Source organism: Giraffa tippelskirchi, chromosome 1 (genome assembly GCF_054371585.1).
Source record: "Giraffa tippelskirchi isolate mGirTip1 chromosome 1, T2T-mGirTip1v1.2.pri, whole genome shotgun sequence".
Lineage (NCBI taxonomy): Eukaryota > Metazoa > Chordata > Mammalia > Artiodactyla > Giraffidae > Giraffa > Giraffa tippelskirchi.
The window spans coordinates 215,083,031-215,110,657 of NC_137275.1; the positions used below are offsets into that span (position 1 = coordinate 215,083,031).

Here is a 27,627-nt window from a genome sequence, read left to right on the forward strand (position 1 = left end):
ATCAGATATTCCTTCCTATACTTACACATCACAAAAGCCTTCTTATTGCTGAGGAATAGGGTATGCATTAGATTGGACACAGGAAGGAGATGAGTTGGTAGAACTTAGTCCTTACAATTTAGCTGAATAGTCCAGCTGTCCCTCGGGGACAAAGTACTGCTCTTGGCCCACTCCCCCAGGACCCCAGGCGAAGGCCAGTTTGGGTGGGAAAGAAATAGACAACAGGACTTATATCTGGAAGGCCATAAAGCCCCTTCTAAGTAAGACACAAATGGTCAAGCCACAAAGGAAAACATCCTTCAAAGCACCCAGGAGGGGACAAGGTAAGTCCTGATAGAGCCACCTTAAGCCCCTATCAGAAGATTTTGATATGAGCTAAAGAAAGGCACCTCTTCTGTGGAGACAAGAGAAAAAGATGCTCACTCTGGGCACATCTAGCCCTGCGGGAATATAGCTTGGTGAGCAGAACAGGGCTGGGTACCAGCCCTCATTCTCCCTCTGAGTCAGGCAACTTTGTCAAATAGATAAACTCTACAATTACGTTAAGCGGCTCTGGGTCCTCTTTTAGAGATTAAATATGGCAAATTTATCAGGGTATGGACCATAACAATAGGGCATGGTGATGCCAGGAAAAGACAGGCCTATTGCCACCATCCCAGAGCTGACTCAGAGTGAAATAATACATTTTTGGAAGCTAAAAATGCAAAGATAAATGATAACCAGCTTGTCAGACCCAAGAAAGGTGAATCATACACCAGCAACAGGAAAAGCCAAGATGTCATCAGAATTATACCACAAACAGAACTGCCAGGATACCACCAGAATTTGACCCCAAAGAGGTTCAGACACTGTCTCCCCATTCCCTAAAATGTTATTTACTTTGAAACAAGCTTCACTTACAATCCCAAGAGTATTGTTCTCCGAGTGAGGCCACCAGAAGCCTGGAAAGGACCCTGGTTAGCCCTGAGCAATGGCTGCAGAGCTGACCATAAGGATACAGGAAGCCCACCAAGCCTTTTGCTCCTTTGGATATCTTGAGCAAAAGTGGGATGGAGGAGGACTTTTTGGCAGAACAAAGAGAGGGATGGATCTGTATCCCCCAAATGGGGCTGCAGAAGCTAAAAATCCTTAGGTGGAAGAGCTTCAAGGCAAAGTAATACCTGGAATCCCTTGTGTCCAGGTTTTCAGAAACACTGGAACGTGCTCCATTACACTGCCCAGGAAGCTTTTGGCTGCAGGGACTCTGGCCAACCACCAGTCCCTGCCTCGTGCTGCCCTGCCCCATCTTCCCAGGCTCTGAAAAAATGGTTTTATAAGACGCTCACTTTCCCATGGAGAAGGCAATGGCACCCCACTCCAGTACTCTTGCCTGGAAAATCCCATGGACGGAGGAGCCTGGCGGGCTTCATCCATGGGGTTGCTAAGAGTCGGACACGACTGAGCGACTTCACTTTCACTTTTCCCTTTCATACACTGGAGAAGGAAATGGCACCCCACTCCAGTGTTCTTGCCTGGAGAATCCCAGGGATGGGGGAGCCTGGTGGGCTGCCATCTATGGGGTCGCACAGAGTCGGACACGACTGAAGCCACTTAGCAGCAGCAGCAGTACTTTCCCATTCCAGGCAGTTTAGCTCAGCTATGAATAAAGAACACTGAGAAATGGTAGGTCATAATTCTAGTTCTGTGGGTGGCCCCCCCGTGACATTGCATCTAACTTCTTGTTGCAGCTCCACATAGACACTGGGGAAGTTTTCAAGAACGTGAAGGCCTTGACCTTCCCTTGTATTGCAACACTGGAATCCTAGAGACCCATTCGGGAAGATCATAGGTCAGAACTATTTTCACAATGATACTAAGATATCTTGCCTTTTTCACTGCACTGACATTTAAACTAATGTTACACACGCAATGGTAGATAAAACTGCTGGCCTCAGTCAAGGCAGGGACACCAGAAAGTCCAAGTGGACTAGTATTCAATGTATTCTTAACTGCCACACATCCACAAGGTAGAAAAGCCAGATTCACTCTAAAATGCCTTTGATGAAGCAGAAAGAAATATTAATGTTATTAATTCTTGATTCTTTATAATACTTTGGGTAATGAATTTGGCAGTATGTGTCAAGTCTAGTGAATTCCAAGGTAATGTATTTGTCTCCAAGAAAAGCACTTGTGAAATTTTGCATTTCAAGGAGAGCTAACTACTTTTATTTTCTCCATGGATCATGATTTTCACTAATTTAGCTGAAAGACAAATATTCTTATTCAGATTTGGGTGTTTGACAGACATCTTTGCGAAAATTAGAAAAGCAAATCAAGAAATACAACTGACAGTGTTTGTTGCCAATTACAAAATTTGAGCTTTGAAGCAAAAATTACAATTTTGGAAAATTTGTACCTGTACCTTGAACTTGACAGCTTCCCAGTACTTAAAGACTTTTGACTATCTTTAAGTTACTACCATTTTTTTTTTCTAAGATTGGTGTTGATGTGAACAGTTGGCATGTTTTGATGTTGTTTCATAAAATGTGTCAATATTTGAAAGGTCTATGTAACTCAGTGAGCAAATATCGTAAGTCATGAATGGGTAAAAGATCCATTTAAAGTGCAAAATAGACCAGTAGATTCTTCATGTATCTGAGCATGAAAGTCACTTGATAAAGTTTCAGACTTCACATTGCAACTAACCTTTAAGAAACTAACACTTATATTTGTTGTAGTATCAAAGAAGAATAAAGATTTTTTAAATGACCACTAGAATACTCCTTCCTTTCCCAGCTACTATCTGTGTGAGGCTGGTTCTTCCTCACAGACTGCAAGCAAAAGAGTTTATCCCAGCAGAGTTCATGCAGAAGCATATGTAAGAACCCAGCTGTTTTTTTTAAGCCAAACATTAGGTGATTTGAAAAATGTAAAACAATTCCCCTCTTCTCACTGACTTTTTTTGTCTAGGAAAATAGTTATTTTAATAAAATATGTTCTTATATTAACACATACCAGTTTTATTATAATTATTTTAAATGAATTAATACGTAGCTTAAATTTTTAATATGGCTAGTTTTCATTAAAATGTACTTATATGTTAATGTGTAATATTATGTTAATATATAATAGGTTTATTACAGTTACTTTTAAATGACTTGATAAATAATTAATAAAATTTTTCTTAGTTCTACTTTTTAATACAGTAAATCTGCTCACAGAAACAAAAGCTAGTTGGGATTCCTCAATAATTTTTCAGAGTCTGAAGAAGTCCTAAGACCAAAATATTTGAGAAAATCCTGCCCTAGGGAATGACCCAAGGCAGCATGATTGAGGCTAACTCACTGGACAAGTTTGTGAAAAAGAGCAGAGAAGAAATAAAGGTGACTTTCTTAAACAAAGTCAATTTAGAAGTTGCTGTTCCTGCTCACATCCTATTGGTCAACACTCAGTTTCATGGCCATACCCAGCTGCCCAGGAGGCTGGGAAACTTGGTCTCCTGGGCAGCGGAAAGAGAAGAATTAGAATTCTCTGCCTTACTCCCAAATCTAGACTTTGTTGGCATTCAAAATAGAATCCTCTCAGTTGGTTTAAAGGCAGTTGTGTTACAGTGGCCAGCACTGCATCGGCTGAGCTCACATGGGCAATGTTTGGGCAATACAGGAGCTGTCAGTTTGCAATCCTGTGATTCAACTGACTCAGCTGAAGCTGGGTTGGAATGTGGCATTTATAATGTGCACGAGGTTATATGTCCACTCAGAGATTGTCTTGTGTAACACCTGGACCTGAGCGCTGGCCACACTGACAAGGACAAGTAGATATTAACACTGCCACTGTACAGTCAAAATGACTCAGGCTCCATGAGCCACTGGGCCTCATGTAAAAATGATATAATAGTAATAATAATATGATGATGATAATGGCATCAAGGAAATGTGAGTGGAGAAGGGACCCTCACCACAGATTTCAATGTGTCTCCCACCAAATAAGAGGCTAGCTGCTTGAGAGGATTATCCAGACAGACAACAGGTGCCGTCCTTGAGAGAAAACTTTTCCTCTCCTGCTCATCCAAGATGACCTCCTAACAGCAGCATATTGGACCAGCCCCCAGAGCCCCAAGTGGGTGCAGGGTGGCCTTCTCTGGGCCTAAAGCACTACAGGTAGGACAAGATATCGTGAGATCATGAGCCCAGCCTACGTGGTTAACACCAGACAGCTGACCACCAATCTTGGCAGTGACCCAGCAGATCCTCAGTGTTCAGGTCACTTCTTTTCATCTTAGTTTCTAGGTCTTTAAAATGCAGGAGAAAAAATGTGTTCCATTCATAGGGTTACTCAAAAAATCAAACAAGATACAATCTGAAACACAGCACACCTAAAAGGAGAAACACCCAGTGTGAGTAGCCGGTTGTCATGGATATTATCTCTGCTTGTCACAGGTGAGAGGTCACTAGGTCACTTACAATGTTTGTGCTCATATGTCCTCCTCCTCATCATCCAAACTTTTTTTTTTATGTTTAATTATGGTAAAATACACAAAATATAAAATTTGCCATCTTAACCATTTTCAGGTGAACAATTTGGCGGTGTTAAATTAAGCAGATTCACATTGTTGTGCAACCAATCTCCAGAATGTTTTTATCTTGCCAAAATGAAATACTACCCATTAAACTAAAACTCTCCATTCCTCTCAGAATTTGTTTTGAAGAAATCCTTTCTCTCATGCTTCCAGAGCCAGGATCAGCTAAATCTGGTGTGCCATGCAGGGGAGCCCCAGGACTCTCCTTCACCTTCCCATAATTTACTCATGAATATGTTATGTTGAGCTGACCATTAGACAGGTTCTTAGCAATGCTTTGAATCTAAACAAAAAAAAAATGTTATTCTTCTCAAAGATCTCACAGTATATTTTACTAGTGTGTCAGTAATCAAGTGTGACTCAATGGTTATAAATGATACAATTAAAGTCTACACAAAGTGTAGAGAGAGCGCCAAAGAAGAAGCCATCAGCATCAGGGAGAGGAATGAACAGGAAAATGGTGAGGAATGTTACTAAAGATTTCACAGAGGAGAAGTTTCTCAAGTTTGGGATTTTAAGACTGAAGAGGCAGAAATTCATCAGAGAAAACAGTGAAGAACTTTTGAGATACAAACAGTTCAGTTTAATACAAATTAATTTTTGTCTAACATTTTCTCATCAATTGTCTAATTCACCAAGGAGATTTGAAATGATATTTTCACAGGCAGGAAGTTTAATAGACTTGGGGAGGGTGGTTATGACAATGACAGACCAGTGAAGGAAATGATTTTTGCAGAAAGACGTGGAAATTCCATCTCTGTATCTGACCCCTCTCTCTATGGGATATGCACACATTCTTCTAGGGACCAATATTCAGAATAAATACAAAAATTATTTATAAAATTTAGGTTAAAAATTTCCTCCTCTTATGATATCTTTTATGTCTGTCTCTTGATCTAAAGTTTGAAAATCAGTAATTCTTTTTCTGACATATTTTTAGTTTTCATGTTTGATTTTCTCAGCTCTGTTTATATTGCTAAAAAGTCTACCAATTGTGCTGGAAGCATTTTTTTGTTTGTTTGCTTGTTTTTTGCTTTTAAAAAACTGTTCTTTTGTTGTTCAGTGCCATTTTAAAAAATAAATCTTTTTAGAAACAATTCCTTATGTTATATTTTACCAACAGCCATTTCAAACATATCTGTTGGGTATACCCCAATTTAACTCTTGATGAATGAAGAATTTAACTACTGACTGACTTTTCCTTTTTGCCTAAGTACTCTAAAATGTTTACAGGATTGCTCTAAATTATTCCAAACACAATGAGATATTTGAAAAGCAGAGCATTATGGCTTTAGTTATTTCTAGTACAAATCCTACAGATACTTTGAATGAAGAATCAAAGTATTCACAGACTTGTATATTTTAAGATCCTTGTATCTGGCAACTGTGGTAATAACTTCCATCTCACTTCAAAAGAAGGGATCATACAATAGCTAGGCCATGGAAGCAGCCTAGATGTCCGTCAATAGATGAATGGATAAAGTTGTGGTACATATACACAATGGAATATTACTCAGCTATAAAAAGGAACACATATGAGTCAATTCTAATGAGGTGGGTGAACCTAGAGCCTGTTATACAGAGTGAAGCAAATCAGAAAGAGAAAGACAAATATCACATATTAATGCATATACGTGGAATCTAGAAAGATGATACTGATGATCCTATTTGCAAAGCAGCAAAGGAGACGCAGACCTTAAGAACAGACTTTTGGTCACAGTGGGGTAGGGAGAGGGTGGGAGGACTTGAGAGAGTAGTACTGAAATACATACATTAACATACGTAAAACAGATAGCCAGTGGGAATTTACTGGATCATGCAGGGAACCCAAAGTTGGTGCTCTGTGACAACAGAGGGGTGGGATGGGGAAGGAGGTGGGAGTGATGTTTAAGATAGAGGGGACACATGTATGCCTTTGGCTGATTCATGTTGGTGTATGGCAGAAACCATCACTACATTGTAATTATCCTCCAATTAAAAATAAAGTAATTTTTTTTAAAAAAAGGAACGGATCATCCAGGTAAAGAGAAGTGAAGTCTCAAGTGGAAGCAATGGGACTCTACTCATCTCTTTACCTGGGTGATCCCTTCTTTTGAAGTGAGGTGGAAGCTATTACTACAACTGCAAGATACAAGGGATCTTAAAATATACAGATCTGTAAATATTTTGATTCTTCATTCAAAACATCTATAGGATTTTTACTAGAAATAACTATACTTAAGCCACAATGCTCTGCTTTTCAAATATCCCATTGTGTTTGGAATAATTTAGAGCAATCCTATAAACATTTTTAGAGTACACAGGCAAAAAAGGAAAAGTCAATCAATAGTTAAATTCTTCATTCATTAATAGTTAAATTGGGATCTATTCAACAGATATGTTTGAACTATCCCACAGATACATTTTAAACTATCACAGTGTTTTTAATCAGTTATCCTCCAATATAAAGAAAGAAGTTAAAAAAAAAAAAAAAAGGAAAGAAGTCAGAGCTAGGGTCTGTCTTGGAGAAATAGCCCCAGGGACTGGAGAAGCACTCAGCTTTCCAGGTGGTGCTAATGATAAAGAACCCGCTTGTCCATGCCGGAGACATAGGGAATGCAGGTTCGATCCCTGGGTCAGGAAGATCTACTGGAGAGGGAAGTGGCAACCCACTCCAGTATTCTTGCCTGGAGAATCCCATGGACAGAGGAGCCTGGTGGGCTACAGTCCATGTTAAGTCACTTCAGTCGTGTCTGACTTTTTGCGACCCCATGACTGTAGCCCTCCAGGCTCCTCTGTTCATGGGATTCTCCAGGCAAGAATACTGGAGTGGGTTGCCATGCCCTTCTCCAGGGGATTTTTCCCAATCCAGGGATTGAACCTGCATCTTTTATGTCTCCTGCAGTGGGAGGAAGGCTACAGTCCACAGTGTCGCAAAGAGTCCGACATGACTGAAGCGATTTAACACACAAGCACAATAATTCTTTGGTCTTCTGGGGACTCAGATGGTAAAGAATCTGCCTGTAATGAAAGAGACCCGGGTTTGATCCCTGGGTTGGGAAGGTTCCCTAGAGAAGGAAATGGCAACCCACTTCAGTATTCTTGCCTGGAGAATTCTGTGGATGGAGGACCCTGACAGACTATAGACCATGAGACTGCAAAGAGTCAGATATGACTGAGCAATTAACACACAGCTTCAGAAGGCTAATGGCCCCGGGGTGTGTCTTAACTTCTGAGGTAGAACTTACCTGAGTTCTGTCTTTATCTGTCTTAGCTCCCAGGGGCTATAATTCAGAGACTGCATTCCACAAAAGAATCCTAAACCCATGTGAAATAACCCTGAAATATCTTGCCCTTTAGGACAGACTTGAGGGCAGGATAAACATATGGCCCAGGTGAACATATGAGAATTGTAGGTAAGCTTAAACTAGGTCTTCCTTCACCTTGGTTTTTTTTTACTATGTCTATGATGTAATTTTAATGACAAATCAAAACTCAACAAAATGCTGAATGAGGACAAATTTGAAATCTATTTGGGAAACTGGAGATTTTTGCTTTTATACATATACACACTTGGGAAAAAAAAAAAAAGATGGAAGTTTCCCAGATGTTGGGGGCCAGGGGCAAAAATCCAGTTGCTTTCAATTATTGGAGAAGCAGGCAAGTATGCTTTGACAGAGCCTCTCCACGTATAATTTAAATTCCATGATTCAGGGAGTCTAATTAGATGAAGGAGAAATGCCCTGTACTAGTTTGTTTCATCACTGATCTATCCAATTATAGAGTCCTTAACTAAACTGCCAGTAAATCCTATCAGGATGCAAAGTGTATAAAAGCCTCATTGGGTTTCTTTTTATTCCATTTCCTCCTTTAGTATCAATTTTTCCATACTTGATTAATGGTAACCAAAGTAAATTTTTTAACTATTTCCCTCCTGAAATATAAAGTAACACAAATGATTTTTGAAGTGATCGTTTTGCTTTTTCATTCTGTGATTTTAAATTTTCTTTCCTGTTTCAGATACTAGAGCATCTGTTTTAAATATAGTGCTTTTGGTTGAGTTCCCTCCCACATTTTTGTTAAGTGATACATTTTCTTGAAGGTTCATCTTGAATTGGTTCATCTTGAAATGATGTCTGATTTTTTGAAATATGAAAACATATATGAGGAAATGACCATATTATTCATATTTAGAGTACTATGTTTATAGATATATACATTTATAGTAAAAGATTTAAGACATGCATGAGAATGTCAGGACACAAGCTAACTCCCAGGAGGGAGGGAAGAGAAAAGGTGGGCTTCTGTTCTACCAGTAATGCTTTATTTCCGTTTAACAGAAAAAAATATCTGAAGCAACTATGACATATTACTAAGTCTGGTTGGACTGTAGAGGCCATTAACTGTGTCAAGAACAATCACAGAAACCTTAGGAATAAAGCCAGTGCTAAATTCATATGAACTGTAAAGGCATAAAACATGAAAATGATAAGTATGATAAATATCATAAGATAGAAAATATAACAAACCAGTGAATATAATATAAAAGAATCATATTCACAAATATAGAGAACATCTGTTAGTGGTTACCAGTGGTGGGGGGCAATATAGGGGTGAGAGAGTGGGAGGTACAAACTATTAGATGTAAGATAGGCTCAAGGATAATTATACAACATGGGGAATATAGCCAATATTTTATAATAACTGCAAACGAAAAGTAACCTTTAAAATCATACAAAAATATTAAAAAAATTTTTAAAAGAAAAATCAGAGCTCATTGGAACTATAACGGTTATAGAAAAATGGTTGTGGTAAACTATCTACATTTCTCTTTTAATAGATTCATGATAGGATGATCAGAGAAAGGCAATAGAAAACACTTATCTGCACTTCAGCAGGGCATGGAACAAAGTCTCTAATTCACTCACTCAATAAACAATTATTGAATACTGTACTCTGCAAAGCCCGCCTTGATATGTAAATAGCCCATTCCATCCATGCTTCATATAGCACAGTCACCAGAGGCTGCTCACATAGTTCCAACAGTGCCCCTCAATGAGTTTCCTCAATCCACTTTGACTTCTTTGCTCATCAGCAGTCACTGCTTTCAGGAAGCCTTCCCTGATGCTCCTTCCCCTGAAGCAGTCCCTCCTGTGTGCAACCAAATCTTCTTGTGCACGTATTTATCCACATATCTCTCCCACTGATTTGCGCTTGCTTATTTGCTTGTATCATTCCCCATTTTAACCATCCTATTTGCAAAAACTCTGTTTTAGCTCTGCCCCTGTCAGAAAGTAAGGGTCCTATAGATATTGCCTGAATGCAAGTCTATTAAGCAGAGTTGCAAGTGGTACCACACCTGGCAGTGGTCGCCTTCCACATTTATTTGAGAGAGTTTCTTTTGTGTTTGTCTTGACATGACTATCTGACAGCTGCTCACTTATGGGTGCTCCTCCCCAGCTTCCCTTAGAGGTCACCATACCCACATACTTATAAACTTCTTCAGATTGCCCAGTGATTAACTGCTGAATCATTAGAGACATATATAAAAAGCAGCCACATCCACTACCATAAAACAAACACAGGAAAGTCTAATACATAGGAAGCAATTTCCTAATTGCTCCACTAATTAACTAAGAGTATTCTCATCCCAGGTGTTTGTTATGAGGTTGAACTGAAGAGGAAGTTCCAATTACATTTATTAAGCACCTGTTAGGCTAAGCCTTAGATATGCTTTGTCCCTTCACATGCTTCCTTACATTAAGATCAGTCATTTGGTTTCAGACCTGTAGTCAGGTGCCACAATGGTAAAGAAACCACCTGCCAAAGCAGAAGACGCAGGAGCCCCGGGTTCCATCCCTGGGTTGAGAAGAGCAGGAAATGGTAATCCACTCTAGTATTCTTGTCTGGAAAATTCCATGGACAGAGGAGCCTGGTGGGCTACAGTCCATAGGGTCACAAAGAGTTGGACACGACTGAGCAACTGAGTATGCATTTGGTTTTAGAGATGAGGAAACAGAGGTAAAAGAAAGGAGTCAACACATGCAGCTATTTAGGGGAAGGATTTGGATCCAGGGGCTCTGGGAAGGACAGAGTACATTCCACAGCCTAGTGTCTTTGAGCCACAATCCATTTCCAAAGGGAGCACCCCAGCAGGGTTTGCAAGGGATTCCTATCACTTTCTGGTTGTATCAGACTCTTTGAAACTTCACAGTATTTTCAAGTATTTAAAGCTTTGTAGGAAGGGGTGATAAGACGTGGATCTCTACCACCCCAGATTATGCTCTTCATGCCCCTCAGCACAACTTGTTTGCTAAAGTGCACACAGAGATGAGATAGGCCAGAGAGGGTTAATTTTTAGTTGTTACCTTGATTTCACTAGTAAAAGGGTTTTGTCTTCTCTAAGCCCCTGATGATCGGTAGCAAATGTTGCAGCTGAATCCCTGCAGAACAGGCCTCCTGGTCAGTGGACACAGCATCCATCTGACGAAGAACATTTCAAAGCTCCGAACAGGACTATTCCATGAGATACTCAGCATTCAGGCCCTGGAAAGACTAAGTCTTTAAAACCATTAACCTAGTGACTTGTACCCAAGGCCCAAGGTAAGAGAAACCCAAGTAAGACGGTTAAGTGTTGCGAGAGGGCATCAGAGGGCAGACACACTGAAACTAAAATTACAGAAAACTAGCTAATCTGATCACATGGACCACAGCCTTGTCTGTCTCAATGAAACTAAGCCATGCCGTGTGCGGCCACCCAAGACGGATGGGTCATGGTGGAGAGGTCTGACAGGAAGTGGTCCACTGGAGAAGGGCATGGCAAACCACTTCAGTATTCTTGCCTTGAGAACCCCATGAATAGTATGAAAAGGCAAAAAGATAGGACACTGAAAGATGAACTCCCCAGGTCAGTAGGTGCCCAATATGCTACTGGAGAAGAAGGGAGAAATAACTCCAGAAGGAATAAAGAGAAAGAGCCAAAGCAAAAACAATGGCCAGTTATGGATGAGACTGGTGATGGAAGCAAAGTCTGATGCTGTAAAGAGCAATACTGCATAGGAACCTGGAATGTTAGGTCCATGAATCAAGGCAAATTGGAAGTGGTCAAACAGGAGATGGCAAGAGTGAATGTCGACATTCCAGGAATCAGTGAACTAAGATGGACTGGAATGGGTGAATTTAACTCAGATGACCATTATATCTACTACTGTGGGCAAGAATCCCTTAGAAGAAATGGAGTAGCCATCATGGTCAACAAAAGAGTCCAAAATGCAGTACTTGGATGCAATCTCAAAAACAACAGAATGATCTCTGTTCGTTTCCAAGGCAAACCATTCAACATCACGGTAATCCAAGTCTATACCCCGACCAGTAACGCCGAAGAAGCTCAAGTTGAACGGTTCTATGAAGACCTACAAGACCTTCTAGAACTAACACCCAAAAAAGATGTCCTTTTCATTATAGGGGACTGGAATGCAAAAGTAGGAAGTCAAGAAAGACCTGGCGTAACAGGCAAGTTTGGCCTTGGAGTACAGAATGAAGCAGGGCAAAGGCTAATAGAGTTTTGCCACGAGAACGCACTGGTAATAGCAAACACCCTATTCCAACAACACAAGAGAAGACTCTACATGTGGACATCACCAGATGGTCAACACCGAAATCAGATTGATTATATTCTTTGCAGCCAAAGATGGAGAAGCTCTATACAGTCAGCAAAAACAAGACCAGGAGCAGACTGTGGCTCAGATCATGAACTGCTTATTGCCAAATTCAGACTTAAATTGAAGAAAGTAGGGGAAACCACTAGTCCATTCAGGTATGACCTAGATCAAATCCCTTATGAGTATACAGTGGAAGTGACAAATAGATTTAAGGGACTAGACCCAACAGACAGAGTGCCTGATGAACTATGGACAGAGGTTCGTGACATTGTACAGGAGACAGGGATCAAGAAAATCCCCATGGAAAAGAAATGCAAAAAAGCAAAATGGCTGTCTGAGGAGGGCTTAAAGATAGCTGGGAAGAGAAGAGAAGCGAAAAGCAAAGGAGAAAAGGAAAGATATTCCCATCTCAATGCAGAGTTCCAAAGAATAGCAAGGAGAGATAAAAAAGCCTTCCTCAGCGATCAGTGCAAAGAAATAGAGGAAAACAACAGATTGGGAAAGACTAGAGATCTCTTCAAGAAAATTAGAGATACCAAAGGAACATTTCATGCAAAGATAGGCTCCATAAAGGACAGAAATGGTATGGACCTAACAGAAGCAGAAGATATTAAGAAGAGGTGGCAAGAACACACAGAAGAACTGTACAAAAAATATCTTCATGACCCAGATAATCACGATGGTGTGATCACTCACCTAGAGCCAGACATCCTGGAATGTGAAGTCAAGTGGGCCTTAGAAAGCATCACTACGAACAAAGCTAGTGGAGGTGATGGAATTCCAGTTGAGCTATTTCAAATCCTCAAAGGTGATGCTGTGAAAGTGCTGCACTTGATATGCCAGCAAATTTGGAAAACTCAGCAGTGGCCACAGGACTGGAAAAGGTCAGTCTTCATTCCAATTCCAAAGAAAGGCAATACCAAAGAATGCTCAAACTACTGCACAACTGCACTCATCTCACATGCTAGTAAAGTAATGCTCAAAATTCTCCAAGCCAGGCTTCAGCAATACGTGAACCATGAACTTCCAGATGTTCAAGCTGGTTTTAGAAAAGGCAGAGGAACCAGAGATCAAATTGCCAATATCCGTTGGATCATCAAAAAAGCAAGAGAGTTCCATAAAAACATCTATTTCTGCTTTATTGACTATGCCAAAGCCTTTGACTGTGTGGATCACAATAAACTGTGGAAAATTCTGAAAGAGATGGGAATACCAGACCATCTGACCTGTCTCTTGAGAGACCTGTATGCAGGTCAGGAAGCAACAGTTAGAACTGGACATGGAACAACAGACTGGTTCCAAATAGGAAAAGGAGTACGTCAAGGCTGTATATTGTCACCCTGCTTATTTAACTGATATGCAGAGTACATCATGAGAAACGCTGGGCTGGAAGAAACACAAGCTGTAATCAAGATTGCCAGGAGAAATATCAATAACCTCAGATACGCGGATGACACCACCCTTATGGCAGAAAGTGAAGAAGAACTAAAGAGCCTCTTGATGAAGGTGAAGGAGGAGAGTGAGAAGGTTGGCTTAAAGCTCAACGTTCAGAAAACTAAGATCATGGCATCTGGTCTCATCACTCCATGGGAAATAGATGGGGAAACAGTGGAAACAGTGTCAGACTTGATATTTTTGGGCTCCAGAATCACTGCTGATGGTGACTGCAGCCATGAAATTAAAAGACGCTTACTCCTTGGAAGGAAGGTTATGGCCAACCTAGATAGCATATTTAAAAGCAGAGACATTACTTTGCCAACAAAAGTCTGTCTAGTCAAGGCTACGGTTTTTCCAGTGGTCATGTATGGATGTGAGAGTTGGACGGTGAAGAAAGCTGAGCACTGAAGAATTGATGCTTTTGAACTGTGGTGTTGGAGAAGACTCTTAAGAGGCCCTTGGACTGCAAGGAGATCCAATCAATCCATCCTAAAAAGAGATCAGTCCTGGGTGTTCATTGGAAGGTCTGATGTTGAAGCTGAAACTCCAATACTTTGGCCACCTCATGCGAAGGGTTGACTCACTGGAAAAGACCCTAATGCTGGGTAGGATTGGGGGCGGGAGGAGAAGGGGACAACAGAGGATGAGATGGTTGGATGGCATCACTGATTCGATGGACATGGGTTTGGGTAGACTCCGGGAGTTGGTGATGGACAGAGAGGCCTGGCGTGCTGCAATTCATGGGGTCGCAAAGAGTCGGACACGACTGAGCAACTGAACTGAACTGACTTGAGTGACTTGTACAATCTAGGGACTTTAAATACAAAATCCCACGGCAACAAGTTGATTTGAGAGGATCAAGAAACCTGACACCCAATCAGGCCACTATACCTAAGGTAGCACAAGAATTAGGGAAATTAAACAAAAAGAAGATTTTCCCCCCCAATTCTCTTTGTTTATGGCTGATCGTTCAACATTGCAAATAGGGTATGAGTCTCATCCAGTTGGAGTTCAATGCCTTGAGCTTCTAATCTGAACCTGGAATCTCTTAATGCAACAACTACAAGCCATGGGGCACCAATGTCATTTGTTGGTCAGTACCACACAGTTACAGGAGTAATGGCTGTATCTTGGACAATTAAAAAATAAACTAAAACTTGCCCTAGGTTTTTAAAAAATTCTGTAAAATACTTCTGGATTACAATGACATCTGGCTAGCAGTTCCCCATTGAGCTTATCTGCTTCTTACATAAAAGACTATGAAATAATGGAAAAAATAAGAAAAAGAATATAGCCACTTTGCTGTACAGTAGAAATTAAACACAACATTGTAAATCAACTATACTTCAATAAAAAAATTCTTAAGACAATGAAGACACTGGAAAAAGATGAAAACGATCAGGAACCAAAATTAAGTCAAATAAATGCCTCTTTTCAACAGGTCACTCACTGCTTCTAGCAATTCAATACTAGTGAATTTCTTGGGCACATACTCCGTGACATACTTCTTTTACCATTTGAAGTAACATGGATGGGCCTAGAGATTATCATACTGACTGAAATAAGTCAGGCAGAGAAAGACAAATACCATATGATATTGTTTATATAGGAACTGTAAAAAATGATACAAGAAAACTTATTTACAAAAACAGAAACAGACTCACAGACTTAGAGAACTTAGGTTGGGGGAGGGAGATACTGGGAGTTTAGGACTGACATGGACTCACTGCTATATTTGAAATGAATAACCAACACGGGCATACTGAACAGCACATGAAACTCTGCTCGAGTTATGTGGTAGCCTGGATTTTGGAGGGGAATGGATACATGTATATGGATACATGTATATGTATGGTTGAGTCCCTTCACTGTTTACCTGAAACTATCACAATATTGTTAACTGGCTATACTCTAATACAAAATAAAAAGTTTACAACATAAAATAAAATAAACAGATGACCAACAAGGATCCACTGTATAGCATAAGGAATGCTGCTCAATATTCTGTAATAACCTAAAAAAGAATTTGAAAAAGAATAGATACATGTATATATAACTGAATCACTCTGCTGCACATTTTGTTGAAACACAACACTGTTAACTAACTATGCTTGAATACAAAATAAAAAATTTTTTAAATAAAAATAAAGCAAATGTGCAGTGAGATTATGGGGGGAAATGGAGAAAGAGGACGTACAGCACAGTTTTTTCTCAGTCTCTCCTGAAACATGGCATCATACTGCTCTTGAATCCCGTACGAGTCCCTAGAATCATTCAAACACATCTATCTATTTTCCTTAAGTTTAATAAGTTTAATAGAGCATCATTATGAACACGCAGAGTTAACACAACTCAATACAATGATATGTGATGTCAGTTAGAATTTGTATCAATGTTCCCTTTTCAATTTCAAATGATTCTTTTTGGGAAACATAAGAATTTAATGAAAAGGAAAAGAAATATTACATATGTTTTTTTGAATAAAGAAGAACCCAAGAGAAGAAACAGGGCCAAGTGAGTTACAGCTTTCTACTACAAAAACAAAAAGCCCAATTAAATCTGTATAAGCAGTTCTAGGAATGGATCATTGCAATTGGACGTGAAATATGTGTGAAAGGTAGAAAATCTCTCAATTATCCAAACTCCTAAGTGGTAGAATGTTTGACTCAAAACTAGTTTTATTTCATTCTGCCAATGTCCTCACATTTCAGAAATTATCTATGGCATCTTCCTTCTCAAAATCCCATGAAGACCAGTGGCTAATGAAAGCCTATATACTCAGCATTGAACACAAATTAAATGGAGAGTATTCAGGGGAAAAAGTTGTTGAGAAAATCACTTTACAAAGGAGTTTGAATCTACAAGCTTTCTTGGCTAAAATTCCGTATCTCGGATTTTTAGACTAAGATCTTAGCTTATAACATATATACTAGAATAAATATCCTCAAGCCAATAACATCATTCTGAAGTTCTCTCCTAAATTCATTCTTACTTCAGGAAAAGAAATTTAATTTAGTGTCAGGATTGGTCACAGAAGTTCAATTTGGGTATACATTGAAAAAACATATTTATCATATTTCTATCCTGACACAAGAGGTTCAAATGACTTTGCTTGGTTGGCTGTGTTTAGTTAGTTGGGGAATGTTTGTTCTCCCTTTGTATTGCTATCATAAAACACATTGATCACTGTCTGTAGCCATTTGGTTTTACTGTTTATATTTGAGAGATGTTGCAATACTGAGCAAGGAAGTCTCTGTCACAGAGGGGAAATTATTTGGACCATAAATGATTATTTACAAATAAAGCCAGCTTATTCATCTGTTTTTTGCTTATGTTGCTAATTATCAGAGCTAAATGAGTCCTTTCGTGTAGACATCTCCTGATTCTCAAGTCTCCTTCAGGCAGATTTTAAATACCAGAGGATTTATTTTTCACCAACCATCACAAGCAAATATTGAGCCTAATTTTCAAACAATTGCAATTGTGATTCCTGCCCCCTTATCTTGCCCTAATTTCATGGAATGAACATAAAAAATGAGGACATTTTAAATTCAGTGGAGCAAACGCCAAATATTTTCATCTGCCAGGCCTGTGCTAGTCATTTAGGGAGCAAAAAAATGAATACAGTTGTTCATATATTTGAAGATGAAAGGAAACCAGAGGTTCCACAAATGTTGGCCTCTGTTCTTCATAAAGTCAAGACAGTCATTAAGAGCAGAGGCCAGGGACTTCCCTGGTGGTTCAGTGGTTAAGACTCCATGCTTCCACTGCAGTAGGCATAGGTTCAATTCATAGCTGGGGAACTAAGATCCCACATGCCATTTGGCAAAAAAAAGAAAAAAAAAAGAGCAGAGGCCCATGGGGAAGAAAAGTCGGTTTAAGGTAGAAGATAAAAGGAGAGGAGCAAACTTTAGGATTTGCCACTAAAGCAAGTTGTCGTTGTATCAGTAAGTCGTGTCTGACTCTTTGCAACATCATGAACTGCAGCACTCCAGGCTCCTCTCTGTCCTCCACTATCTCCTGCAGTTTGCTCAGATGCATGTCCATTGAGTCGGTGATACTATCTAACCATTTCATCCTCTGCAACCCTCTTCGTCTTCTGCCCTCAATCTTTCCCAGTATCAGGGTCTTTTCAAATGAGTCAGCTCTTTGCTTCAGGTGGCCAAAGTATTGGAATTTCAGCTTCAACCTCAGTCCTTCCAATGAATATTTGGGGTTGATTTCCTTTAGGATTGACTAGTTTGATCTTCTGGCTGTCCAAGGGACTCTCAAGAGTCTCCTCCAACACCACAGTTCAAAAGCGTCAATTCTTCAGCGCTCAGCTTTCTTTATAGTCCAACTCTCACATCCATACATGACCACTGGAAAAACCATAGCCTTGACTAGACTGACCTTTGTTGGCAAAGTCATGTCTCTGCTTTTTAATAAGCTGTCCAGGTTGGTCATAACTTTCCTTCCAAGGAGTAAGCGTCTTTTAATTTCATGGCTGCAGTCACCATCTGCAGTGCTCTTGGAGCCCAGAAAAATAAAGTCAGCCACTGTTTCCACTGTTTCCCCAACTATCTGCCATGAAGTGATGGGACCGGATGCCATGATCTTAGTTTTCTGAATGTTGAGCTTTAAGCCAACTTTTTCACTCTCCTCTTTCACTTTCATCAGAGGCTCTTTAGTTCTTCAGTTTCTGCCATAAGGGTGGTGTCATCTGCATATCTGAGGTTATTGATATTTCTCCCGGCAATCTTGATTCCAGCCTGTGCTTCTTCCAGCCCACCATTTCTCATGATGTAGTCTGCATATAAGTTAAATAAGCAGGGTGACAATATACAGCCTTGACATACTCCTTTCCCTATTTGGAACCAGTCTGTTGTTCCATGTCCAGTTCTAACTGTTGCTTCCTGACCTGCATACAGGTTTCTCAAGAGGCAGGTCAGGTGGTCTGGTATTCCCATCTCTTTCAGAATTTTCCACAGGTTATTGTGATCCATGCAGTCAAAGGCTTTGGTATAGTCAGTAAAGCAGAAATAGATGTTTTTCTGGAACTTCCTTGCTTTTTCAATGATCCATCGGATGTTGGCAATTTGATCCTTAATTCAGACTTAAACTGAAGAAAGTAGGGAAAACCACTGGATCATTCAGGTATGACCTAAATCAAATCCCTTACAATTATACAGTGGAAGTGACAAATAGATTCAAGGGATTAGATCTGATACAGTGCCTGAAGAACTATGGACGGAGGTTCGTGACACTGTACAGGAGGTAGTGATCAAAACCATTCCCAAGAAAAAGAAATGGAAAAGGCAAAATGGTTGTCTGAGGAGGCCTTACAAATAGCTGGGAAAAGAAGAGAAGTGACAGGCAAAGGAGAAATGGAAAGATATAACCATCTGAATGTAGAGTTCCAGAGAAGAGCAAGGAGAGATAAGAAAGTCTTCCTAATTGATCAATGTAAACAAATAGAGCGAAAAAATAGAACTGAAAGATTAAAGATCTCTTCAAGAAAATTAGAGATACCAAGGGAAATCTTCATGCAAAGATGGGCTCAATAAAGGACAGAAACGGTATGGACCTAACAGAAGCAGAAGATATTAAAAAGAGGTGGCAAGAATACAAAGAAGAACTATACAAAAATCCTGATCTTAATGACCCAGATAACCATAATGGTGTGATCACTCACCTAGAGCCAGACATCCTGGAATGTGAAGTCAAATGGGCCTCAGGAAGCATTACTATGAACAAAGCTAGTGGAGGTGATGGAACTCCAGCTGAGCTATTTCAAATCCTAAAAGACGATGCTGTGAAAGTGCTGCACTCAATATGCCAGCAAATCTGGAAAACTCATCAGTGGCAACAGGACTGGAAAAAGTCAGTTTTCATTTCAATCTCAAAGAAAGGCAATGCCAAAGAATGCTCAGTCTACCACACAATTGCATTTGTCTCACACGCCAGCAAAGTAATGCTCAAAATTCCGCAAGCTAGGCTTCAAAAGTAATGAGCTGAGAAATTCCAGATGTCCAAGCTGGATTTAGAAAAGGCAGAGGAACCAGAGATCAAATTGCCAACATCCATTGGATCATCAAAAAAGCAAGAGAGTTCCAGAAAAACATCTACTTCTGCTTTATTGACTCCACCAAAGCCTTTGACTGTGTGGATCACAACAAACTGGAAAATTCTTAAAGAGATGGGAGTATCAGACCACCTTATCTGGCTCCTAGGAAATCTGTACGCAGGTCAGGAAGCAACAGTTAGAACTGAACTGGAACAACAAACTGGTTCCAAACTGAGAAAGGAGTACATCAAGGCTGTGTATTGTCACCCTGCTTATTAAACTTATATGCAGTGTATATCATGCAAAATGCAGGGCTGAATGAACCACAAGCTGGAATCAAGATTGCTGGGAGAATTATCAATAACCTCAGATATGCAGATGACACCACCCTCATGGCAGAAAGCGAAGAAGAACTAAAGATGAAAGTGAAAGAGGAGAGTCAAAAAGTTGGCTTAAAACTCAACATTCAGAAAACTAAGATCATGGCATCCGGTCCCATCACTTCATGGCAAATAGATGGGGAAACCATGGAAATAGTGGGAGACTTTATTTTGGGGGAGCTAAAAAATCAATGAAGATGGTAACTGCAACCATGAAATTCAAAGACGCTTGCTCCTTGGAAGAAAAGCTATGACCAACCTAGACAGCATATTAAAAAGCAGAGAGATTACTTTGCCAACAAAGGTCCGTATAATCCAAGCTATGGTTTTTCCAGTAGTCATGCATGAATGTGAGAGTTGAACCATAAAGAAAACTGAGCGCAAAAGAATTGATGCTTTTGAACTGTGTTGAAGAAGATTCTTGAGAGTCCCTTGGACTGCAAGGATACCCAACCAGTCCATCCTAAAGGAAATCAATCCTGAATATTCATTGGAAGGACTGATACTGAAGCTGAAGCTCCAAAACTTTCGCCACCTGATGTGAAGAACTGACTCAGTGGAAAAGACCCTGATCCTGGGAAATATTGAAGGTGGGAGGAGAAGGGGACGACAGAGGATGAGATGGTTGGATGGCATTACCAACCTGTTGGACATGAGTTTGAGCAAGGTCTGGGAGTTTGTGATAGACAGGGAAGCCTGGCGTGCTGCAGTCCTTGGGGTCACAAGTAGTCGGACATGACTGAGCGACTGAACTGAACTGAACATGGAGTAAAATCTGAAACTGACAAGCAAAAGATGAGAATGGTCGTATCCAAATAGCATGAGTGCTAGGGAAGGGAGAATTCTGGAGTCATGAAGTAAGCGGAATGGACTAGGAATGGCAATGGTGTGGGATGCTTAAAGACATTGTTACATATGTAATAATAAAAAATAATATGTTCACTTAATCAACTAAAAATACCAGAATTGTGCCTTATGGTGGGAACACGTAGTAAGCAAAAGTAGACACCGTGTCTGCCCCAACAAAGCTTTGAGTCTAATGGGGGACACAGACGTTAATCAAAGAATCATGCAACCATATATAAAATTACATCTGTTACAAATAAAAGGACATATGCTACAAAAGAGAGGTTGAGATTTCTAGGTCAAGATGGGAAAATGAACAAACTCCAGCTCATTTTCTCCCATTCTGAATGAAGATAAATGCTACAGAGAAGGAGAGAGAGAGGAAGAGGGAGGGAGGGAGAGAGAAGTCTTAAGGAAAGAAAAACAGAAGGAAGCCACAGTGCTTGGTAGGAATCTGAGGCAAGAAGCCGACAGAGGACCCAGATGAGAGGCAGGCTTTGGGGCTGGGAGTTTCACTGTTAATGATACAGAGTTTCTTTCAGGAAGATAAAAAATGTTCTGGAAGTAGACTGTGGTGATGTTTATACACTCTCTGAATATATTAAAATCCACTAAATTATACACGTTAAAAGGGGTGAATTTAATGGTATTTGAATTATAGCTCAATTTTAAAACTTGAAGAACTCTGTACAAAGACATAAAACAACGGCTGTCTTATTTGGGACAGGAAAACTCCCTAAATGAATCCATAAATTTTGTGCAGGTCCAGTCAAAATCTTAATAGGACTTTTTTTTCACTTGACAAAATGATTGTAAATTTCATTTGGGAAATGATTGACTCCAAAGGAAGAAAATCTGGAAAATATAAAACTTAAGTTGATTGGGGTGGTTGAATTAGTTCCCCTGGATATTAGGTTGAATGTGTTAAAATGCTACAGTGTTTAGAAGCATATTCAGTGAGGTATTGTTCAATTTTTAATTTTTAAAACAATGTGAATATGTTACTTTTAAATAACAAATCAAACAAAAAAGCAAAATAAATAAAAACTATGCATCTCCTCCAATGCTAGTTTATTCTGTTTCAAGCTAACATCCGTCTTCTATCAATATATCCTTATATGCATAACTTCAAGTCAGTTTTTTAGCCTTGTTGATTTTCTCTGAATGTAGATTAATTTATGAAAAGCCTCCTTAGAGTTTGGCACCTAACATGAATATATTTGAGTATATATGTGGAGTGATTGGCACAAAATAAAGGTTTATTTAATTGGTTAATCTGGCTATTTCATTTACATTAATGCATCCTAGAATCATATTAGCCCTATGGGGCAGCTAATTCACAATGTTGACTGATACTGCATCAACAACTAGTGGCTGAAACCATATGAGTTGTTCATAATCAGTGCTGCTAAGACAAAACTATCATCATTTTGTCCCTTGTGCAGTATTATTTGGAATAAAGTATGTTACCTTACTTTTATTTCCATGATATTTCTCTTTGCTCTAGTTGTCCCAATCCTTTCTTTGCATTTGATGTAATCATTCAATGTGTTCATAAACTTGGCCAACTCTGTAATATCTGAAAATCTGTAAGGAACAATCCTAGTCACTGATGAAAATGCTTATCAGGATATCTTGGGGAACACAAATTGCAGAAGATATGAAAATCTCCATACACATTAATTAGTTCCCACCATGTTTCTGGCATCTAGCCCAAAGGTGCTCAGATCTTAGTATAGTTAAGAGTCACTTGGGTAGCTTGCAAACTTCCTGGACTCATTTCTAGAGATTCTGATCAATAGGTCTAGAATGAGGTCCAACAACTGGAAATTAAACAACATCCACAGAACTCATTTTCAGATTTACCTAAGACTGTGTTTCTCTTACTTGATGATGATAAGCACTTTGAAGAGGTCATGTCATACACCTTGCTGAAGGCAAGAAGATACAGCGGCTGTTGTGTTCACTTCATCCACCAGCCTGGCTGCCTGTGAAAGAACAGAATGGAGTTAAAATGAAATAAAACTCAAGTTATTTTCCTATGAACAATGCTGCCTATGTACTCACAAACCATTTTTTAACATTCGGTCCAAGAAGCTTACTTTCATGCATTTTTATTCAATCAACAAATATTTGGGGAGCCAAGCAAATGCTAAATATCATGCTAGTTAAAATTCCTACCAGTGGTATGAGTTTTTCATTGTACCTATTGTTCACAATGGTCTTATAATTCTTCATTGCACTTAACCTGACAAGATAGATTAGAAATATTTGTGCTATTTTAATTTTCAATTTCCCTTATCTTCCATAAAGAAGTGGAAAACTTTTCGTAGTTTTCTTGACCATTGTAAATTCCCTAGATTCTCCTCTATCAACTACTGCATTTATTTTTTTCCTAATAAACATGTAAATTATCACTTGTTATTTTTAATCTGTATGTGGGCTACTAATAGTTTTCCTTACAAACAGCTTTGAAAAGAAGGGAAGCAAAAAGCAAAGGAGAAAAGGAAAGATATTCCCATTTGAATGCAGAGTTCCAAAGAATAGCAAGGAGAGATAAGAAAGCCTTCCTCAGTGATCAGTGCAAAAAAATAGAGGAAAACAACAGAATGGGAAAGACTAGAGATCTCTTCAAGAAAATTAGAGATAACAAGGGAATATTTCCTGCAAAGATGGGCTCAATAAAGGACAGAAGTGGTATAGACCTAACAGAAGCAGAAGATATTAAGAAGAGGTGGCAAGAACACACAGAAGAACTGTACAAAAAAGATCTTCACGACCCAGATAATCATGATGGTGTGATCACTCACCTAGAGCCAGACATCCTGGAATGTGAAGTCAACTGGGCCTTAGGAAGCATCACTACAAAGCTAATGGAGGTGATGGAATTCCAGTTGAGCTATTTCAAATCCCAAAAGATGATGCTGTGAAAGTGCTGCACTCAATATCCCAGCAAATTTGGAAAACTCAGCAGTGGCCACAGAACTGGAAAAGGTGTTTTCATTTCAATCCCAAAGAAAGGCAGTGACAAAGAATGTTCAAACTATTGCACAATTGCACTCATCTTATATGCTAGCAAAGTAATGTTCAAAATTCTCCAAGCCAGGCTTCAATAGTATATGAACTGTGAACTTCCAGATGTTCAAGCTGGATTTAGAAAAAGGCAGAGGAACCAGAGATCAAATTGCCAACATCCGCTGGATCATCGAAAAAGCAAGAGTGTTTCAGAAAAACATCTACTTCTGCTTTACTGACTATGCCAAAGCTATTCACCATGTGGATCACAACAGACTGGAAAAATTCTTGAAGAGATTGGAATTCTTAAAGAGACCAGACCACCTGGCCTGCCTCCTGAGAAATCTGTATGCAGGTCAGGAAGCAACAGTTAGAACTGGACATGGAACAACAGACTTGTTCCAAATAGGAAAAGAAGTATATCAAGGTTGTATATTGTCACCCTGCTTATTTAACTTATATGCAGAGTACATCATGAGAAATGCTGGGCTGGATGAAGCACAGGCAGGAATCAAGATTGCTGGGAGAAATATCAATAACCTCAGATATGCAGATGACACCACCCTTATGGCAGAAAGCGAAGAAGAACTAAAGAGCCTCTTGATGAAAGTGAAAGAGGAGAGTGAAAAACCTGGCTTAAAAGTCAACATTCAGAAAATTAAAATCATGGCATCTGGTCCCATCACTTCATGGCAAATAGATGGGGAAACAGTGACAATGGAAACAGTGACAGGCTTTATTTTGGGGGGCTCCAAAATCACTGCAGATGGTGACTGCAGCCATGAAATTAAAAGATGCTTACTCCTTGGAAGAAAAGCTATAACCAACCTAGACAGCAAATTAAAAATCATTGACATTACTTTGCCAACAAAGGTCTGTCTAGTCAAAGCTATGGTTTTTCTAGTAGTCATGTATGGATGTGAGAGTTGGACTATAAATAAAGCTGAGCGCCAAAGAATTGATGCTTTTGAACTCTCAAGAGTCCCTTGGACTGCAAGGAGATCCAACCAGTCCATCCTAAAGGAAATCAGTCCTGAATATCCATTGGAAAGACTGATGCTGCAGCTGAAGCTCCAATACTTCAGCCACCTGATGCGATGAACTGACTCACTGGAAAAGACCCTGATGCTGGGAAAGATTGAAGGCAAGGGAAGGGGACAACAGAGGATGAGATTGTGAATGGCATCACTGACTGTATGGACATGAGTTTGAGTAAACTCTGGAGTTGGTGATGGACAGGGAAACCTGTCTAGCTGCAGTCCGTGGGGTCGCAGAGAGTTGGAAACGACTGAGAGACTAAACTGAACTGATTCTTTGCTGTGTTTCTTTTTCAAGTATTCATAAAGGCTTTTAGCTTTCTCTTGAATTAGCATTAAGCTGATCGTGACTCAATACTGATGTTAATCTTGCATCCCCACACTGATGTTTTCTCCATCTCCTCCATCACTTTTCCATGCTTCTTTGACATTGTTTTTGCTGTTCAGTTGCTCAGTTGTGTAGTATCTTTGATACTACTGTCGACATTATTGGCACAGCTGACTTCACATGTTCCATGATCTCATCCTTGTTCTTTAGAACCATGCCAATGGTTGAATGACTCATGTTATAAGAACAAGCAATGTCCACCATCTTTTCACCTTGATCCACTTTCTCAATTAGTTTGACTTCTGCTTCCATCGTTATTGCTTGGCACTTCTGAGCAGTGCCAGCTGCATCACCACTGCTTTTATGCTTGCTTCTGGACATTTGGGCTTGAAATTAAGATACTGAAATACTGTACTCTATAAAATCAGTAAACCACACAAAACACAACCATTTCTAGAAGTTGCACAATGTGAAAATGTACACCAGACATGTGAACTAATTTAACTGACTGGACATGCAAACACACATTCGTATCTTTGAAAGTTAGCAACTTGAAGGTTTTTATATAGGGGACTTACTGTAGTTTCTCCTATATTTTGAAACGATGTTTTAAAAGTCTTCTTCCAAGATTATGTAAATTCTCAATTATATTATCTTTAGACTCTTCTACTTCTTATAAATTTAAATTTTTGATACCTTTGTAACTTTTAACCTGTTATATATTTCCATAAGTCTTTAAAAACATAATCATTCAGAAATCCAGATCAAGGATATGAATAACATTTTGTTTAAATACTGAAAATTGAGGAAATGCCTATATACATCATAAGATGAGACTAGTTAATTATGTAGAACATCCACAAGATAAAATGCTGTGGCAAATGAGATTTTGCTTCAGGAGCATATATTCTGACTTGAAAATATTCAGAATTTAATGTGAACTAAAACAAAGCAAGACTAGACCTAGACACACAGACACACAGACACACACATACATATTCATGAAGTCTTAAGGTAACTATATACTGTGCTGAATTCTAATAACTTTGGGAAAAATAAAAAAATATGATAAAGTAGAAACTATTTGATTTTAGGTTACCTGCATACTATTTGGAAGTTATTTAGGAATTTCCATTTCAAATACAACTGTGCTGCCCCTATGAATCATCAATGCATGACTTGATCTGGACCAAGTCAGGAAAACCCTGCAAATGAGCACAAGTTTAACTAATTTCTATGTTGTCATATGCAAATATAAATATACCACCACATTTTACTGCAATGACAGAGCCAGCATGTTTCTTCACTTAAACTCTTACATTTAAATAATTTTTAATAGTCAATTAGAAACACAATTCTGGGATAAGAGTTTAACGACATGAAGATTGCTTCAGGGATCCCAAAGACCACCCTCAGGTTTGTTGATATGCTGGGAGGACTCATAGGACTCAGGATAAAGCCATACTTATGGCCTTGATTTATTACAGCAAAAATATCAAAGCGAAGGCCACAGGAAATTATGCAAAACTTCCAAGAGTGCTCTCTCAGTGGAGTCACATGAGAAGCAGTTAAATTCCCAGCAAATAGAACTTATGACAACATGGGTAAAATGCTTTCTACTGAGGAAACTCATTAGAAACCCAACATCCAGGATTTGGGGGAGGGGGCTGCAGGTCCCATAAGCACCCTCTTCCTAGCATGTTCCAAAATTCTAGATTCCCAGAAGGAAAAGCAGGTATTGAGAAAGAAAAAAAAAAAAAACTCACACTGTTTGCACAAACTGTCTAGGCAGAGTGAGCCACTCTTACTAGTCTGGGAATGGTAGAAACCTTCCAGAAATCCACATTTCCAGACACCAGTCAAGGGCTACCTTAGAAAAAGTCATCTCCAAGGATAGCAGTGTGGAGCCTACTGTATTAACTCCTTTTCTGAACACACATGTTCACTCTAACGTACAAGATATCAGATGTGAGAATCACACACACATATGTTAGACTCAGCCACACCTAGATAAAGTGAAACAAAGAAAATTAAGTGAATAAAGTTTACCCTAAAATTCACTGTTATTGGGTCCACCAATAAATAATTTGATGAGAGACCAATTCAGAAGGGCTCCTCCATAGATCACAGCCTTGTCATGATGAAGGGGCATATGTAACTCGACGAAACTATGAGCCATGCCATGCATGGACACCCAAGATGGAGAGGTCATAGTGGAGAGTTCTGACAAAACATGACCCACTGGAGAAGGGAATGGCAATCCTTTATAGTATTCTTGCCACAAGAATCCCGTGAACAGTATGAAAAGTCAGAAAGATGTGACACCGGAAGATGAGCCCC

At 39.4% G+C, this 27,627-nt stretch overlaps 1 protein-coding gene across 13 annotated transcripts in view; it reads right to left on the bottom strand.

Annotated features, from left to right (window-relative positions):
- The window catches only part of LPAR1 (lysophosphatidic acid receptor 1), a 406,496-nt gene that overhangs the window by 229,415 nt on the left and 149,454 nt on the right, over window positions 1-27,627 (bottom strand). For 9 of the 13 annotated variants that reach the window (XM_081574148.1, XM_081574072.1, XM_081574156.1 and 6 more), the window contains one exon: window positions 22,774-22,895. The gene's annotated coding sequence lies outside the window, so the exon portion shown is untranslated. Of the gene's footprint in view, window positions 1-22,773; window positions 22,896-26,386; window positions 26,493-27,627 lie in introns of those variants that run through there. The other 4 variants (XM_081574093.1, XM_081574103.1, XM_081573982.1 and 1 more) reach the window with 2 other exon arrangements.